Genomic DNA, 17,718 nt, shown 5'->3' on the forward strand with positions numbered 1-17,718 from the left:
GCATCGGTGACTTTACCTCTGGGAAATTTGGGTTCAAAATGAGGGTAAGGAGACCGTTCTCATAGCTTAGGAATACTGAGAAAAGTAAGATATAAGGATCTGCCCCTGGGGTGCCAGCTTGAACGGAGAGAGCAATCACTTATCATCCTATGAGCTGCCTGTGTTCAGGGACACGATTGTACACCAATTGCAGTAGATGACGTATTCCAGTCTCTGGCTTTATCTATCACGATCCATAAATGAGCACTGTACAAATGCATGGGTGATTGCTGCTTTCTCTTTTCCCATCACAGCTGATGGGGTGTTTCAGAGGCCACATGAGCTCATGGGTATATCCACTTAGGCAACTTGAGGATTGCTGAATGCATTCAGGCAGCATCCTCTGTGAAGTGGCCAGTTCAGCCGCCTGCAGAGGAACCTGTTCACATGAGCAGATGAGACGTTCTTACAGAAACATCAGGGCCTGATGGCGTCCGATGACTGAGCCTAAATCTCCTCTCCTTAAGTCAAGAAAAATAAAAACATCTAAACCAAATGTCAGTAGAAGTATGAAGGGCAAGTCTGAGAGTCCCAGAGATGGGACGTGGAATGGTACAAACACTGAACACAGTTTTAGAGACAAGAATTGGTCTGCCAAGGTAAAGATAAAAGTATCATTCATTCCGGTTAATATTGAACCCGCAGTGGAATGCATTCTTAGCTCACAGTCACAGGGTGAATTCTATGCATGCAAACGAGCAGCAGGGAGAAAGTCTCATGAAATAATTATTAGTGGAATCTAACAAACTGGTAACTAGGGATGAGTGAAACTTTATGATAAATAAATAACCTTGAGTGGCTATTATTCAGCTAGAAGCGATCACAGAGTTGGGCCTTTAGGATTAATAAAGCTTTCAAATTACGACAAACTAAGGAGTTGCTGCGACTGCAGGACCCTGAGAATGCCAAGGGGACAGAGGAGCCTAGATTCTAAATTGGCCATATCAGTCACAAAGTGGCTTTCACACAGAACGTTTGGGGCTAAAATAATACTACCCAATCCCAGAGCTGCTTGGTAACCAACTTAGAAATGTGAATATTTGAGTATAAGGTTTGAGTTGTTTGTTCCTTTCATCCATCCATTCATTTATTTATTTATTTATTTATTTATTTATTCATTCATTCATGCTTGCATTGTAAATACTGGGTACATTTCACACATTCTTCGTTTTTAAGTAATTAGCCATAAATAATTCCACCATCACAACAATTGTCATCACCACCACCAATTCTATTATCAGCATCACTTCCATCAAGACAGTCACTATTATTATTACCATTGTTCTACTTTTGTCTCTGTTGATGTGATCAAATACCCCGACAAAAAGCAACTTGGGGAGGAAGGGATTCATTTGCACTTACAATTCTGAGTCATAGTCCAGCACTGTGGAGAAGGCAGACACTTCAGACAGCTAGTCACATCACATCCACAGTCAAGAGCAAAGGGAAATGAATGTGCACAAGGTCACTCGCCTTCTTGCTTGCATGCTCTTGCCTAACTAGATTTCTCCACTCTTATGGAGTTCAGAAGTTCAGTGCTTCCTGTCTAGGAAATGTTGTCACTCACTGACAGTGGGCTTTGTCTTCTCATATCAACTAACTTATAGAGACAATCCTCTATTCTGAGTTCAATTCTCAGCAACCATATGGTGGCTCACAACCACCTGTCACAGGATCTGATGCCCTCTTCTAGTGTGTCTGAAGAAAGTGACAGTGCACTCACATACATAAATCTTAAAGGAAAGAAAAGACAATCCTCTATATACATGCCATAGATATTGAGAGTCTTCTCTGGTATTCTAGGTTGTATCAAGTTGACAAAGCTAACATCACAACCACCATATAGATTATCATCACTGTCACCGACAACATCTTGCTGTTACCACCACTACCATTAGCACCATTTTCTGTCACCATAAATACCCTTATTGTCAGGCTTGTAAAATTTAAGTCTTACCACACTCAATCCAATGCTATCTAATCATCACAGGAACCCTATTAACAGTTAATTATCACTTTACAGATTTAAACAAACAAAAATCTCTGGATCTTGGAAGGTCAGATAACTGATTCAAAAATCACACCTTTATTTTACTTAACAAAATTTCCGGTCACTAAGAAATGTAAAGATCTTTTGTTTTCTCCTAATTATTAATCTAGCAAAACCACTAAACCAATGAAGTCTAGATTGTTATTCACTTTACATTTATTCTACTCAGCTTTATTTAAGAAAGATTAAAAATTAGTTCTCTCTAATGGAGTCTCACTAAATATATTAGGCACACTGAACAGTAGGCCCCTTGCCTAACAACAGATGGCCAACACAAAACTAGCTCAATGTTGTTGCTGTATAATTTTGTCTCATATTGCTTTGTGTTCTCTCTCTCTTCTCTCTCTCTCTCTCTCTCTCTCTCTCTCTCTCTCTCTCTCTCTCTCTCTCTCTCTCATGCTTTGTCTATCTGTTGTTTTGTTTGCATGTTTGGTTTCTAAAGAGAGATAAAAGAGAAATAAAGGCATGGAGTTGGGTCAGTGTGGAGGTCGGGAAGAGTTGGGGAGGGGAATTGTAATTTGAAAATATTACCTGGGGAGATGGACTGGTGTTAGATAGAGGGCGGCAAACGGTGGTTTTCACAGTTCTGTTAAGATGAGAAAGGCATATTTAATAGCAGAGACTCAGATGTTGACTGTTCACTAGACAATATCAAGTTGTGGAGTGCTATCTCTTTTTTCCTACTGAATCATCACAAGATAGCTGTGTGCACAGACTAAACATGAACACCCTTTCCTTTCTTATGTCTGAGCATTTAGTCAGTTCCTGCACTCTGTGCAGGACACTTCTGTTGTTGTTGTTATTGCTGTTGATACTGTTGTTCAGTCCACAAGACACCATTCCTTCTCTGATCCTGAAAATGAGTCTCTGACTCTGTAATGGTATAATGTGACTTCCCATTTTCCCTGAGCATGGCCGATTTATTTCAGTGGCAACCCGACACAAGTCTAGGCATGTTAGTGCTGTTGGTGGAATTTGGAAGCATAGTGTAGCTGAACATATATAACAAACTTAAAAGCTGTGGGGCAGATATATTCCCCCACCCATGTTTATGAAGAAACAGGAGAAAACACAGGGTAGAGAGTTGGAGACGAGCAGAAAATATGTCCTCAGTTCTGACACTTTGCAGATTCCTTGGCTGCTGTGGGGCACCCAAACCCCTATCACTAATTCTATCCTCTATTAGCGCACACTATTTCTGTTACTTACAACAAGACTTAATGAATATAAGACCATCTCACTCCACCTACAGAATGGTAAAGAGGTTAAAGTACATTGTAGAGATACCCGTTGCTGGGTCTGAACCTCAGGATTTGACTGGATGTCTTAGGTCTTCTCTTGCTCCTTTTGTGACTTGGCTCCCTCTCAGATCTCCTAACATTGTCTCATTCTACCCCAAAATCTCATTGTCTCTCCTGTACCGTGACAGAAACTGGATTCCAGAGTGATTTGCCTACAGTTGCAAGCTGATCCAAATGAGTAGCAGATCTTCTGTCTTCCAAAGCCTTTGTCAGAGAGCCCCTTTCTGCCTGGACATGCCTAATAATCTATTTCAAAGGCAAAACCTTCCACCTGGCAGACAGTAACAGCTTCTCTTCGAAACACCCAAAGGGTAGAACTTCTGGGCTCTGATGCAGAGGCATGAGCCTTCAGCCAAGTCCCAATGGGGTTTAACATCGATACTCATGGAAAAGGAAGAGTTTCCAGGACTAGGAGAAGCCAGGCCAAAGCCTGTATCACTGCTGAATACCGTTCCCTGACCACAGAAGCCTAAATCTAGATGGTGCTGCATGAACTAAACTTGGGAAAGGATGTGGGCAGGGAGAGGAGGAGAGAGAGGAAGAAAGATACCTATGATGAGTGTGGTTTTGATTGTATAAGAAGGTAGAAGATAACAGGCAGGGATAAAATCATCAGGATGTGAAGGAACACAAATCATCTACTTTCCAATCATCTACTAGGAATGTGCCCGGTCTCATCACCAGCCGAAGTGCATCTGTATGCAGTGCACTGAGAGACAAAGATGAAGGAAGCCTGCCCTCTCTCCTCAAAAAGAGTGGCTAAGGTCCATGCTGGCAGGTCAGGGACCTTCATAGGTCAGCAGTGTTTCATAATCACCTCTCTGTTCTAGGCCCTCTCTAGATGCTAGTGCTCCAACAGCACAAAGACAGATTAGTTTCTCTCTATCATTGAAAAAACAGGCCCAGGGTAACTAATCGTTGTCTGGGGAAGGTTGGTCTGAAAAGGTGATGCTTGAGCCACACTGGCATAAAGATAAAAGCAAATTTTGTTCAAGTTCTCTACAAATGCAAAGGCTGTGAGGGCTGTAGTTGGCTTGGAGGCAGACAAAGCTCGTGTGGCTAGAGCAGAGGAAACCAGCATTAGGATGAGTTTTCCCAGCTTTGCAGACCATGGGGGGAGGATTGGAGTCAATGAGGTTACAATGGAGAGACATTAGATAGATGACCTAAAAGCTCATGGTGACATTCAAATTCACAGTTATAAGAAGGACACCAAGACTTTACCACACACTGGGTAAAAGTTCCTTGGTGGATTAATAATGTACATTAGGTTTACAGATTAACACAATGCTAGGTAGGTTGCTCAGTGGTATAGCCATTGCCTGGCATGCACGAGGGTATGAGCGAAGTCCTGAGCACAGTGAATAATCTGATCACCAGAGGGGATGGGAATGTGTTAGTTAGAATGGTCTTGATAAAGTCTCAATAACAACAATAAAATTTCAGTGACCACACAGTGACCAAAGATGATTCCTGCCACGCTAGGGCAGTTGTGACTTAGGTGTGAACTAGGAAATCACAAGCATCACATTAGCATAAAGTAGTCAAGAACCTAAGGCAAGCAAGAGGCAAAAGTATAGCACATTAGAAAAGCCCAGTAATATTTCAAGGCAGTCTGCAATGTGCAGTTTGCAATGAGAAGCTGTGTATAGGACCAGCGAGATGGCTCAGTGTGTAAGGGCACTTGTTGCCAAGTCTAACAATCTGAGTTTCATCTCCAGGACCCCAGTGGTGGAAGGAGAGTACAGTCTCCCTTAAGTTGTCCTATGACCTTTCCACAGGTTCTGTGGTATGTGTAACACACACAAACACATGTGCGTCTCACACACATATACCACATATATGCACATGCATACACTCATACACCACTTACACACCACACATATATTCCACACAGTACACACACAAGCACCTCACACTCAAACACACAAACACACACCCACACATACATACATACATGCTTCACACATAAACCCCACACATACAGACATTTCACATGCATACATATACACCATACACACACACACACACACACACACACACACACACACACACACACATACCTATATCTCTCTCTGTCTCTGTCTTTCTCTATTTCTCACACACACAAGTTGAGAAGAAGTAGGAGGAAGAAGGAGAAGGAGATGGAGATGAAGGAGGAGGAAGAGGAGGAGGGGGAGGAGGAGGGGAGGAGACAAAGAAGAAGGAGGAGGAGGAGAAAACAATGATGATTCAGAGATGTATCTTAACAGTGTAGGTCAGAAAAGCTCTTTAGCACTCAGGCACTGAATCCTGGTCCTGAAGGCCGAATATTTTGACTAGTCACTCCTTATCTCTCTATATCTCTTTCTTTCCTCCCTTCCCCCTTTCCTGTCCTAACGCCATTCTCATTTGGTAAGTCCCCTTAACTGTCTCTTAAGACTCATTATTCTCAACAAGTCAACTAACTCCAAACATCATTTACTTAGTGACTTTGGCTGCTTACTCCTGCATTTGAGATTAAGTTCCTTATGCAAGGCTTTTTATGCCCATTGTGATGGTCAAAGTACACAATGTAGCAATGTGTATATTACTATAACAGGGTCCAGAAAACAGTGGGTATTCTGACACATCCTTTCTCCAAATTTAATCTTTTTGTGACTTTCTATGTACTTCCCTGTCCCATCTCTCACCCCAATTCTAGATGAGTTTCTCTTTTTGTACAGTGGATCTAATTTTGGTATCAGTGAAGTTTGATTTAAAAATTGTACAATGGCTTTAGCACACATGGATATTCTATGCTGGGATCACCTAACAACCATCACTATTCCCGAGTAGTTGGGAAGGTCAGCTTGGGCTGCTGATGTCTCTGCAAATTCTAACATTGCTTCCATGTTCCCCTGGGCCATTTCCACTCATAAGGTAGGAAAAGAGGAACATGGAAATTCTCTTTGTGAAGCTTCCATGGGCTGTGTCTGTTAGTGAAACCATCACATCCACTTACATACCATTAGCCATAAGCTAATCACAGAGCCACAGCCTCTCAAACCTGAAGAAGGAAGGAGGAAAAGGAGGACAGGTGGGAGGGGCGAGTGGGCAGGAATCTGAAAGAAGATAGTGTGAGGTAATCGATGAACTTTTCCCTTAAATAAAGGACAGCTTAAAGGAAGAGAACACCAAGAGAAGTTAAAGATGAAGAATGAAAGCCCCCAAGTATGGAAGAGCTCAATGACTGCACAGGTAGAGACATGGATAATGAGTTCCAGAGTGTCACCTGCCAGCTTCACAGTGATTGACATTTCGCCAATGTCACCACCCAGCACCATTTGCTTCCTTCCTCACAGCTAGATTATTCTGGAATGCTTCGAAATCGCATCTTTCAACCTGTAAGTGTTTCAGGATGTGTCTCTATGAGATACAGGCTACATAAAATAACATAAGCACCACCTCACCACGCCATCATCGGTCACTCTGTTTCTTATTTATTAAAAAGTTCATCCTTTGAGAATTTATACATACATAATACATTTCGATCACGTTTACTCTTATTATCGTTTTAATTTTTTTCAGCGAGGTCTTTTGTAAGTGACATAAAATAGACAGGCCACTGTGTAAAAGGGCTACTACCTATGACATTCTTCTGAGAACGTCTGCTGATCACTTTTTGCTGGCGGGTACCTCGGTGTGTCACCTGTGCCAGAAAGTCAGGATGTTTACCTAATCTCTCCTTGTCGCCGATGAAAACAAGAGAGGAAGGAGACATTGAAGAGAAAGTCCGTACAAGAACAAAGTCGGCTTTCCTGGTTTTTACACCCAAGCCAGGCCTTCTCGGGAGCAGCTTCCATCCAGCTTGCGGCCCTCGGAGGCTATGCCCTTTCCCTGCCTATTTTTGTTTGTGAATAGAAAGTTTACTTTTTTCTACTCTGGTTCTGTGAAGCAGGAACACCAAGGACGGGGGAGAGGAAGCCCGATACCTCTTCCAACAAATGAGCTAGAAACAGCCTTGCCTCATCCCATGAAGGAACCACCGAAATACATCTGTGCTGAGCGCCCACGGTGCACACGTGGGAGGCAGGAGAAAGATGGGGTGCTTTCGTCCTCCCAGAACTTGCTTCTCTATCCCATGCCCAACCCCTTCTCTCCTTTGACAGGGGTGACAACAGCATCGTTAGGAAGAAAGTGTTCTTCTCTCTGGCCTACGGTTTGTATCTTCAGCTCATTGTGGCTGGGAAGGTGTGTCACCAAGAACAGTTCTAGATGCCTTGGTTCTAGAGCACAGAGCAGTGGTCACTTCACATCTGTAGTCAGGAAGCAGGGACAAACGTCAATGGTCAGCATGGTTTCTTGTTCTTATTTCATCAGGGGCTCTGGCCCATGAGATGGTGTCACCCACAGTTAGAGTGAGTCTTTTTACCTCAATGTACCCAAACTATAAACCCACTCAAAGTATGAACAAAGATTTCCTTCCAAGGTAATTCTGGATCCTGTCAAAATGATGGTCAGAATAATCCATAATCCCCGGTTCTCCCCTCCATCCCCCATCTTCATCACCGTACCTCAGCTTCTCACTGTCCCTAAGGACCTGACTTTGGACTGGGTTCCCCTCCCATGAGTTACAGACCTCATATGCCTCTTTTGGGGGGCTTGAAACTTGCCCTTTACTCTGCACCTTGGTTCTTGTGGCACAGCCTGGGTTTGTCCCTTTCTCTTTCCCCACCCACAGAGTGGCCCCTGTGGCCTCATTTAGGCCCCAGATGTGTCTCTATTCTCACTATACACAATCGGGTGACTGGATGGTTGTCTCCGGTGCACGCTCAGAACAGCCCCTTACACCACTCCCTTGGGAAAAATAAGCAAGCTTCTCTTGGCCCTTGCTGATCAGGAAGAAATAATGACAGGGTTGAGACTAAATGCTGGTAATTCCTTATGTTCTGAAACAGGCTACACTGTGAGTGGTTTCGCAGGGCCCCAAGCAACACGGAACATGGAGTTCATTATTGATGTTATCAGCCAGACACCCAGAGAAGAGCTCTCTCAGCATATCTCAATTAATTCTGTGCTAGAGGATTGGCTAATGCCCCTTAAAGAATCAGAAGATCTGAAAGGTTAAGTGGATTGTCCGTACTTGAATAGAAAGGAAGTCATAGAATGTGATCTCACCTAAAAGCCTTGGTCATGGCACTGTGATGGAGGAGACAAAGTAGCTGTGACACCTTTTCTGTCATCTAAGAAGTTCTATGCTTCTCACCTTGATATGTGCCGCGCTTCCTGTTCTTGACTTATTCGTACTTCGCTTCCTCTAGAGACGTGTTCGTGGTGTGTGTCTGGGCCTCATCTCCATCCTGTCCCATGCATGTCTCTGCCTGCCCCTTGGGCTTGCTGACAATGACCTGGTCAAGCTACAGAAACCCTTGTGAAAACTTCAGGAGAGATCCAGAATCAGGGCCAAGATTTCCCTTTCTGTCACGCTATGGGAACCTGTCCTCAGATCTACACTGTCTGACACCCACTAAAGAGTGAGCAGGCCCAAGAGAGGAAGGTGGGGGAGAGATGGGGAGAAACTGTCTAGGGTCCAGACTTGTTGAAAATCAGGCTAACATCTGCAGGTCTGATGAAGATGAACCTCGTCCAAGGCAGAACAAGCCTCCCTCACATACCCAGTTACCCTTCTGCCACCACTGAGCTAACTGGTGTACACATAGGCATGCATGTGTGCATGCACACACATAAACATACATGTACATGTATGTATATACATCCACACAAATACAAACTGAAGATGTGCACATATACATACCACGTGTACGCACAAACATTTGCATACATAAACACAGATGCTGACATGCACACTTGCATGTCACACACACACACACACACACACACACACACACACACACACACCAGCTTCTGATCACAGTGACTCCAGCCTGCCTCTAATTCTCTTCTGAACAACTTAACAGCTCTGCAATTTTAAATCCCTCCAGTGGGGTGAACCAATCTATCTGAGATCCCCTTTTTATTAAAGGTTAGTGCTTTACTTTTGTGAACCTCCTTCCAGTTTTCAATGACACATGGAAAGACATTATTACCTGGGAGCTATGAAGTATACAGATTGTTTCTTTTGCTGCTTGTCTTCATTTAGAGTCCTGTCATTTGCTTTGTTTTTGTTCCATGTCAGGTCTGCCCCAGCTAGGGCTTCTAGAGCTGTGACAAAGCATCAGCAGTAAAGTGAGTTGGGGAGGAAAGGGCTTATTGGACTTACAGCTTCATCACCATCAAAGGAGGTGAGGCCGGGAACTCGACAGGACCTCACAGGCAGGAACTGACGCAAAGGCCGAGGAAGTGCTGCTTACTGGCTTGTACCTCATGGCTTATTCAGCCTGCTTTCTTATTCAACCCATGACCACAAGCCCAGGGTCCCTTATCTCAGATGACCTTACATTGAGCCAAATCTAAACAAAAACAAAACAAACAAGCAAACAAACAAAAAACAGGACATGGTATTACACTATTTCTAACTAGTTTTGGATAATCCTGTCTCAGCCTCCTGAGATTTCAGGCATGAGTTATCACTCCAGCTTATTTCTATTCTTCACTGCTTAGCTTTCAATGCAGTTTTATCTTTTATTGTACATTTTCTTTATTTACATTTCAAACGTTATCTCCTTTCCAGGTTTTTCCTCCAGAAACCCTCTATCCCACTCCCCCACCCCCTCTTCTGTAAGGGTGCCAGCCTCCTGCCTCCCTGCCCTGGGATTCCCCTTCATGGGGACATCGAGCCTTCACAGGATCAAGAGCATCTCTGCCCACTGATGCCCGACAAGGCCATCCTTTTCTCAATATTTGACTGGAGCCATGTGAACTCTTTGGTTGATAGTTTAGTCCCTGGGAGCTCTGGGGTGTCTGGTTGGTTGATATTGTTGTTCTTCCTAAGGGGTTGCAAACCCCTTCAGCTCCTTCAGTCCCTTCTATAACTCAATGCAAATTTTATAGTTATCATTTTATTTGTATCTAGGCTCCCATGGACCAAATATGGCATAATTCATTTAAAGAGATCCCAGATGATCTACACTGATGTTGTTTCCTTGGGCTACAATGGTCTGAAAATCTTTAATAAAACTATTTATGCATGCAGCTTTGAGCCTAATTTAGAATATCTTCTCAGACAGCTGATAAGGATGGGAATGGTTATGAACAGTTACAATTATGCATCCAATAAAGTCAGTACTAAAAGCTAAATTCCCAAAGCTAGATGTGGAGATACAAACCTGTAATCCCAGCTCTGGGGAGGCAGATATAGACAATGCGCTGGAGCTTTCTAGACTAGGTTTAGTCTAAGCATAAGAGCCCCAGGTCCCATGTCAGACTTTGTTTCAAAGAACAAGGTAGATAGTTTCCCAAGGAATGACACCTGAGGATGACCTTTGAATGCACTGGTACTTGTGCAACACACACACACACACACACACACACACACACACACACACACACCAAGGTCCTGGTTTAAAGACCCAGAATTACCCTTTCCTATCTTTGTTACTTTGAACCAAATTTAATTTCTCAAAGCCTCATTTATTTTAAAAATAGAACAAGACTAATATAACAATCAATTCATAAGGTTATAGTAAAGATTGAATAAAATACAATATATCCAAAGATGTATTAGTTTCTCCTAACATTATTGATCCTAGTAAAAAATTAACATTAACGTTAATTTGGGGTTTTTTAGACTAGGATGCTTTAACACAATATGGGTGGCAGAAAGGAACATAGCTTAAACACGTAGCCACCAGATCCTTCCTAATATTGTCCCTGGTGTGACCTACAGCCCCTCTACCTATGGCAAAATAACTTGCTTCCAGTTTCTCCAGTTTACCACTGGGTGGACTGTAACACTCAACCCAGCCTGGAATGGGTTTCCTTTTGAACTCAATATCTGCATACTTAAGCATGCTGACTGTCCAAGTTAGGGTCTCTATTACTATGATGAAACACAATGAATGAACACAGCAACCTGGGGAGGAAGGTTTATTTGGCTTATACTTCCAAACCACTGTTCATCATCAGAGGAAGTCAGGACAAGAACTCAGACAGGGTAGAACCTGGAGGCAGGAGCTGAAGTACAGGCCATGGAGGAGTGCTGCTTATAGGCTTGCTCCCCTTGGCTTGCTCAGCCTGCTTCTTACAGAACCCAGGAACACCAGACCAGAGATGATACCTCTCACAGTGGCTGGACCTCCCCCTAACAATTATTAATTAAGAAAATGCCCTCTAGCTGGATCTTATGGAGACATTTACTCAGTTGAGGTTTTTCTTTCTTTTTGATGACTCCAGCTTATGTCAAGTTGAAATAAAATTAGTCATGACAATGACAAAAGATTCACCCTCATTATTTGAGCTTTAGTGGTTTCTTGGGACCACATTTCCTTCTTTCCTCCTATTCTTATGTTCTTTCTCCAAGAATTCCCCTGGCCCTCCCCTGTATCTGAGACCAGGGTGACCTGCTAGCTGGCATCCCACAGAAGAGAAGCAACACTCTAACATTCTCATAAATCAATTTTTTTCAAATTTCTTGCCAATTTATAACTTCATTCACCATTTAATGAGATTATTTCAATTATATTCAAAAACTTTAAAATTTTCTATCTCAAATAAGAAATAAGGACAGACGTATCAGGCAACTATTAATACCTGAGTGATATTGTGGCCAGGCTCTTTCTCTCTTTCTGTTCTGTCATTTGCTGCTGGCAGCATCCTCAGTCCAGTTCCCACATGGCCCTAAGAAGCTGTCATTCCAGGCATTTCACTTAGGAACCACATGTCCCAGGAAAAGAGAGGCCATGCCAAGTGGGTTTTGCTTTTTTAACGAGGAAGTATTTTCCAAGACACTTCTCATTCTACATAAGAAGCTATCACTTTAATCTCTCAGTAGGGTGTAGAGCCACCATTTCTGTCTCTGACACATTCATGAAGTTAGGATGGACAGGGCAGACACTCTAACAAAACCAAGACTCTGAAGGAGATAAAACCAGTGGATGTTGGGCAGACAAGCTGCCACTTTTATTGGACACCACTAGCCACATATTTTAGGGCTCATGATCTGGAAGATGTCCTTCTTTGTTTTCTCATCTCTGAACCTCAGTTTCCTCATCTGCCTTCTACAGACAAGGTCACTGAAGGATGATGCTTCCATGACCAAGTAAGACGATAAGGGTAAATGGTGTGAGTTAAGCCACGCACCTGACAGATGTGATGAACAGCATGTGAGCTTACCCTGTCACATCCAAAGAGCATTCATTGCAGACTTGAGGCAGAAATCCTTGCATGGAAGCTAGAAACCTACCCATAAAGGGCTTACTTCACTGTGGACCTGAGTTTGGACCCCCTACCTTCAACAGCCACACAAAAGTTACATGTTGGGGTATGCATCTGTAATCCAAGAACTGGAGGATCAAAGAAAGGTAGATTCTGAGTGTCAACCAGCCTAGTTAAAGGGGTCCAGGATCACTGAGAGACCTTGTCTCCAAATGAGTAAGGTGAAGAGTGATTGAGGAAGACATTGGATATCAATCTTAGTATACACACACACACACATATACATACACTCACACACACACACACACACACACACACACACACACACACACACACGAGAGAGACAGACAGACAGGCAGACAGACAGACAGACAGAGAGATAGAGAGATGGGGCAGAGACAGAGATAGGGACAGGGACAAAGACAAAAACAGACAAAGAATGACAGATAGATTTTTTTTTTTAAAGCAAATCACAATAGGCCAACAAACATGTAAAGATGTTCCACACTGGGAAAGTGCAAACCAAAACCACAGTGAAATACCACCATTTTCACAGTTAATATAGTAATAGAGATCAGGAACACAGTAGGTTTTTATTATATTAATTTATTTACTCCTCACAGTAACACTACTCTCAATTTGGAAGTAGAATCAGACAAAAAAAAAAAAAAATAGTCATTCGAAGTCATACAACTAATTGCTAGAGAAAATAGAATAAAATCAAACCATTTGGCCAGTGCCTTGTTGACCAGATTTCAAAATAATTACCAAAATGACTAAGCGTATACTGTGCAATAGTTTTACCAACTAGCTCTTCAACCTTTAAAAGTTAGTCTATGTAAGAGGCAGCATTACCTTTGTTGAAGATGAGGAATGAGATATGGCTACGGTAAGACGCTTGCCCAGAGTCATACAACTAGTCAATGGCAGGGGTGCAGCCCACACTGTATAGTGGGCATGGTCCAAAAAACATTCATTTTTCCCTAAAGGCCGTAATTACTGCATGCCAAACCCACAGGGTCTGTGTCATTTGTCTCATCCCTGAGATATTAAATTTCTGTTTTGGGGACCAGGTGAACATTTTGCGTGTGTCGTTATGGAGAATGATCCTTTGACACACAGGTGCCTGGGAACAGACAGAATCAAAGCTGCTGGGATTGTTTGTTGTAAGAGGACAGTGCTGCTTCAGAGGGAGGCTCTCCATTCCTGAGAGACTGAGAAGCAGAGATTCGAGGAGCAAGCTCAGAGTCACACAGCCCAGAGTCCTTGTCGTAGTCCTGAAGCTCCTTGGGTGGCGAATGTTGAACAAGTAGCTTCTCCTCCTTGAGTTTCAGTTCCTTCATCTGTGACACGAGACTGATTCCACTTTTTGATTTCCGGTACACGGTACACCACTCCAGGGTCTGCTCATTGTCTAGTGTGGCTTGGGTGTTGGTCACTCAGCAGCCTGGTGACTTTATTGCTCTTGCTGTTGCTGTTATTGTCACTGATTCAACAGGCTAGCCACCCAGCTCTGGGACAGACACCGGCGGCTCATGCTTTTGACATGCCTCCCTCCCTAAAGCCTCCGGCAGCAGCTGCCTTAGCCTCCAAGTTTCACGATGGGCTGCTCAAAGCACCTTGACCACAGCCTGCTGCTGTCCCTGAAGCAAAGGAGAGAAGGAAAAAAAAAGGCAGAGAACAAGGTTTTCCTCAGGTCTTTCCCAGAGCCTGAACCCCTGCCTCCAATCTCTCCTACCTCTCACCCCACCCCAGGCCCTAGTTTCCTAGGCACCAGGCACCAGTTAGTCATGTGCTCTGCATCTGAGGCTGAAACTGGCAGCTGTTGGCAGCTGGTTCTGACTGTTAATACCGTGACTGGGAAGCAGAAGGTCAGTGAACTCAGGGCTTACACTGAAGCAGCCACCTCCCTCTCCCAGTTAGGGGGACAGGAAGATGGCGACAGCTTAGCCATCTGCAGAGCCCAGGGAACCCCAGTTTGCACAGGGTACTGACTGCCAAGGTGATGTTTAAATTTCCATCTCAAGTTATACCATGGTTCACCTGACCCCAGCTGGAATTGAAGACTCCCCTCAGCAGTCAGGGCTCTTACCTGTTCCTAGAATCTGCCTGTAAGTTTGCAGGTGCTTAACCATGGACTATGGATCTGGCAAAGACTTTAATCAAAACATTCCATTTCATAGGTAAAGAAACTGAGGCCCGAAGGGATGAGATGACTAGTTAAGGATAGTACATGAGTCAGGAAGGGCTGGGCAGAAACATCTTATTGTAGACAGTGAGCCTGGGGCTGTTGCATTTGACAAAACCAGAGCCCACCCCAAAAGTCTCACTAGTGGGAAACTACTCCATGATCCACCTGAAGTCGGAGGGCCTAGTGTACAGCAGAGGTTTTCCAGTGCTGTGCACCCTTGACAGAGGACCTGCCAGAAATCAGCTGGACAAAAGGACTTGAAGAAAATAAAATGTGGGCTGATGTTGAGAGATGTGTGCCCAACTGTGAAAAGAGAAGCAAATGCCCCAGGCACATTTCATCCCACAGCCTCCCTTGGATAAGGAATATGCCCACGCAGAGAGCAAAAAGATGGGAAGGAATAGCATTTGCCACTAGAAGGCAAGATGATGAGAAGTCTTCCCCTCACCCTTTCCTACACGTGTATTCCACTTTGAGATTGCTTGATTGGAAACAATTTTAAAAGAATACGTAATAAGGAGGCAAGTGCCCTGGCCCACTGTCACCCTCTCAGCCGCAGACAGGCTTGGCTTGCTGAAGCTTGCATGACCCAGTGCCCATTGCAGGACGTGGGAGTGCTTTCCTTTCCAGTGCAGTGTGAACAAGCTCAGGCCTGAGAGCGGGAAGCCACATTAATTTTGACAAAGCCTAGGAGCTGTGGTTCCAGTTTTGGGCACTCCTGGGTCTATAGTGTCCTCTAGGGCAGAAAAGTCTGCATCCGGGGCCCTGGTATCAATACCTGCTCAGCTGAGAGTGTGTGAGCTGGGGGCAGAAGCCCAGGCTGAGATCTGAAGTGCAGGAGCTTGAAACTCCCAACTGTGCCATCTAGGAAAGTTTATGGCCAAATGTGATAATACACACACACACACACACACACACACACACACACACACACACACACACGAACACACATGAACACACATGAACACACACATACCTACACACTCACACAATACACACACACTCACACACACACTCACACACACACACGAACACACATGAACACAGACACATACCTACACACTCACACAATACACACACACTCACACATACATATACACACACACACACACGAACACACATGAACACACATGAACACACATGAACACACACATACCTACACACTCACACAATACACACACACTCACACATACACATACACACACACTCACACACACATACATATACTCACACACATACATCACACACACACTCACACACATACACACACTGCACACATACACACACATTATTCATATTTTCTTGCCACTTGCCAAGACCCTCAAGACTGTCCCTAGTCTTTCTGACTCTCCCATGGAGGCTACTTCTTTGTAGGAGCCTTCCATTCCTGTCTGACCAAAGGTGAGGTGCTAGAATTTGGGTCTGAGATGTCCCTCAGAGTCCCATGTGTTAAAGGTCCAGTCTTCAGCCTGACACTATGGGGAGGAGGGCTCTTGTAGGAGGTCTTTAATTTGTTGAGGGCATGGCCTTGCCGGGGTAATGAGAGCTTGGTTTGTTTGTTTCTTTTGCTTGTATGTGTGTGTGTGTGTGTGTGTGTGTTTGTCTCTCTATGTGTGCCCTGGCCATGAACGGAATAGTTGCTTCCCGATACTCTCTTGATGACGTATTCAGGCACCTGTGCCCCAAGAGCCTAAAAGAAATAATAAACTCGGAGCCAATCACCAAGTAGAATCTCCAAAACCATAACCCAAAATAAACCTTTACTCTCCTTAAGTTGATTGGCCTGGGTGTGCACAGCAGCAATGGAAAGCTGAAGGACATACTGAGGAATGGCGGACCCTGCCAGATCACCATGGAGACGAGAAGTTTGTTTAGACAGGACTATCTCCCCAAGCCACAGAGTGAGGCTTTCCTGCAGTGATGCCTTCCCCAGGCTCCATCTGGGATCTATTATTTCCTGGAGCTAGGAGTCCCAGGCAAGTGATGCTGCTCCCTGTAGACCTGCATACAGAAACGACCATGGTCACAGCAGAAGGGCCATGTCCATTAGCATAGCTTGCCTTATCCCACACAGTGACATCTACAGCTTCTTCTCATGAGAAGACAGCTGAAGAGGGAACTAGTGCAGCTAGATCCAAGAGCATCATGGGCAGGCAGAGGACCTAAATTATAGCTCCTCCTCTCAGTAGGCTGTATTCTCAGGCCAGTGAGAACCCTTGAGCCTCCACAACCTCGCATATAAAATGAATCTAGGGGATTCTGACAGAAAGTCAATGAATCTACGCCTCTACAATAGGATCAGTTCGAGCTATTCACTGTGTGGCCCTTTATAGGAAAGGTATGCTGAGTCCTGACCTATTCTGGATCATAATAAGAGTGTTAACAAAGGATTCTTCTCCTTTTCCTCTGACTCTAATGACTTTCCTCAAGTTCTGTCCACTGGGTGCCTTTTTATCTTGTCTAATGCAGAGTAGTGACTAAGATCATCCCTGCTGTGGAGAGCTGGGAGGCCTATGTGTGCCCAGGAGCAACCATTATCCTCAGGTTTGAAGTGAAATCAAGTTGTAGAGAGAAGATCATTCTGCTGCCAATGGTCACGTGGCCTGGAGAAAACTATTGCGCCTCTCTAAGTCTCAGTGCCCCTCAGCTATAAATTGGGATTTTGGTCATAGCTAATGCTTATGTTCCACCTGTCAAAGCTAGACAGTGCTCCAGTCACATCTTGTAACCTATTTAACCTCTGCAGTCCTGTGAGGTAACTAATCCATCACTCCACTTCTGACAAGAAACAAGAAGCCAAGGCCCTGGCCAGCCTCAAACACACGTTCCTCCGGCATTAGTCT

This window comes from Micromys minutus, assembly GCF_963924665.1.
Source record: "Micromys minutus genome assembly, chromosome: 17".
Classification (NCBI taxonomy): Eukaryota; Metazoa; Chordata; class Mammalia; order Rodentia; family Muridae; genus Micromys; species Micromys minutus.